This window comes from Apium graveolens, unplaced genomic scaffold (genome assembly GCF_009905375.1).
Source record: "Apium graveolens cultivar Ventura unplaced genomic scaffold, ASM990537v1 ctg4611, whole genome shotgun sequence".
NCBI classification, from domain to species: Eukaryota; Viridiplantae; Streptophyta; class Magnoliopsida; order Apiales; family Apiaceae; genus Apium; species Apium graveolens.
In genome coordinates, this window is record NW_027418622.1 from 26,766 (window position 1) to 30,009 (window position 3,244).

Genomic DNA, 3,244 nt, shown 5'->3' on the forward strand with positions numbered 1-3,244 from the left:
TATGTAGTAGGACAAGCTCCAAGCTGGAGGTAACGAGTTGATTGAAGCTGCCAAAGAGCCAACATCGCAAGTTTTAAAGGCACCACTATTGCGAGAAGTTTCTTATCACTTTTTGAGCGTCGCGCAAGGAATGACATCTACCTTATTAGATAAACTTAAGATTAACAAGAAGATAAAATTTTATTTACGGATAGAATGTTGAATTGCATTAATTAGTTGTAAGCATGACATCAAGGACGACGATGAGAATATCAAAGATAGTACCAGATGCCAACATTGAAGTTAGGGTCATGAATAAATTGGTATGCAACGATAAATAAAGTTTTCGGCGACTATGTTAAGCCCTTAATCAACTGTAGAGGGGGTGAATACAATTAATACACACTATTCAACAAAGTTTCAACATAATCAATAGTTTTTATATTAACTGATAAAAACTTATTACAAACGTACTCTCTCAAAATGATGAACAATTATCCTTAAGAGCTTCTAGGTTATGCGAAAGATATATAACAATATCCCAATGCATATAGCATGAACCTAATATGTGCTTTATATAGAGCACAACTACACAATGTATAAGGACTCATATTCTATCAACAACAAGGAAACCTATACAACTGCTTCTGAGATAAAGTCCTTCACCGCCTTGAGTTCTTGTTTCCTTTTCCTCATCGAAGATCAACTAATATGACAAATACTGATTTTCGTTGACATCATCATCCATTGAAACCAGCATTCATTGATATCCTATAATCCGTTGATATCTCATCATCCGTTGATGTCATCAGCATCCGTTGATATATAAGTTCTGAAGTGAACTTCTGTTAGTTTCTATTTGATATCATCAATTGCTCCTAACAATCTCCCCCAACTTGTTTATTACGAAAATATGGAAAAGTTCCAATTGATGATGTCAAAACTATCTAAATGAAGGAATCAAGTATGCATATTCAATCTTGCTTTAGTGAATATCAGACTTTACTCTTCATCTTGAACTGCTTCTTTAACTTGAGCTATGTCAGAGGTTATCTCCACTTCATCAGCTCAGAATGCTTCCAAATATCATCCTTCTTTTACAAGCTTGGATGATTTCTTTTTCTTCACATTTTTCTTCAGTATCACAAGCTTGAACTACTGTATAGATTGGATTTATCAGAGTTTGAGATTTAGATTCCTTAGATACTGATTTCTTCTTTATAACAGCTTTGGCTTTAGGCTTTGAAATCTTTGACTTTTCTTCTATCTTCTCTTTTCCTTTAAGCTTCTAATCAGCAGTTCCAATAACTTGTGATCTAAGAGATCTTTCATCTTCTTCCTAACTGATTTCCCTTAAAACTATACCTCTGGTTGGTCTAATAGAAGGATCATCTTCATAAAGTACTTGAGAAATAACAGCAATATCAGCATTTGTTGTCTTCATAGAATTTTTGAAGTCTTCCTCTATTTTCCTTAGTTGTTCAAGATCAACTCCAAGATTTTCTTTTACAAATATTCTTCTACTCACCTCAGAGTCAAATAATTGAATCTTTGGATCCTTGTAGAACGGAGTTATCTTTCTTCCTTTAACTTTCAGAGTTTAAAGATATTGACTTGCTTTAATACCAGCTTATCTCTCCAGAATACCTTGGTCTTCATCAGCAACAGTTGTGACTTGTGTAGATTGTTGCATTTTAGTAGTCACGGTCAAATCTTCAACTCTTCTTACATTCCTCTTACTTTCACTTCCTTGTCTGGACTGGAATCTAGTGATTTCTTTTAATGAACCACTAATTGTAACTAGCTATTCACCTCTTCTCCTTTTGCTTTCCTTCTATTCCCCTTATTACCTCCATCAGAATTTTCATCATCAGTACTTGTCAATGTCAGCTGCTTGCATTTCAATTTAACAATTTTCTCCCCCTTTTTGGCATCATCACCAAGTAGTAGAGAAAGAATTAGCTCCATTGAATTTTGTACTTCTGTAAGTTGATCAGACATTTGAGCTTGTTTAGCTTCCAATATATCTTGACTGGCTTCAATTGCAGTTTTTCTGGAAACTAATGGTGAAATTTGTTTCTGAATTTCCTGATGAGTAGTCAGCTTTGAAGCAATCAATGATTCTTTGATCTGATTGATTTGAGTAGTAGTTGCTTCATGAGCTGTGTGTAAGGACCTGAGAACTAAAGTTGGTACTTTCAGATGATTCAGCACATCAGGATTTGTAATCTTCTGTTCTGATATTTCCAGATATGCAACAACTTGTGTTCTGGAAATAGGATATGTATCATCTTTTCAATGAGCATTCCGGAGATTATCAGAATAATCATGCTTCTTCTTAGCATCCTACTCTTTCATTTTCTGTTATCTCACATGTATAGGCATATCTTCAGGAAAGAAAAGATCATCCTTAAGATCTAAAATAGCATTAGATATATGAGTTTCTTTACCATCATTAGATTCTTCAATAGCAACTGGATCTTGCATTAATTGCTGAACTTCATCACCAGCTTTAGCATGTAGAATAGAATGAGAAATTGGTGCAGTGTATGATCCAGTAGCTTCAGAAGCTTCCACACCTTTAGCAGTTAACTCCACATCTTTAAGTATTGTAGATAAATGAATTAAAGCTTCAAGATTAACTTCCAGAAGCTCATTTCCTGTAGAATGCTGTGGTGATTTTGAAATGGATGAAACTTTATGAATGGACTGTTGTTCTACTTTGTGCTACTACATCTTCAGCAACAACATGGATTTCTTCAGGTGATGGAAAAGTAGAGTAAATGGATTGTTTTTTAACAAAAACTGGGATAATCTAATGTGGTGGAATAGTAGAATGTATGGACTACAAGAAAGTATCAGTACTTAGACTTGCATGGAGATTAATAGCCTTTGGTACATCAGAGTTTTCCTGAGATTTAACAGTCTTGTTTGGAATATGTTGTGAACTTGATGATTTCATTAACAAAACACCTTAGTAGATTCAACTTAGTGAATAATGCAGCACTCGACGGATGATCAAATATAGTCCCGACGGATGATGATTTGACATCCATCGAGTGAGTAGCTTATGTAACAATAAGTCATCTAGCACATTTATGCAAACACCTTTGTGTAGATTCTGTAGTAGCATATAAGTCATGTTGACTTTAATTAGATATGCAGAATAGGTTGATTAATTCTAAATATAAGATGTCTTGTAATTCTGCATAAATGAAATGAAGTCAAGTGCCAAATAGCTACCCGACGAATGATCAACAAAGCT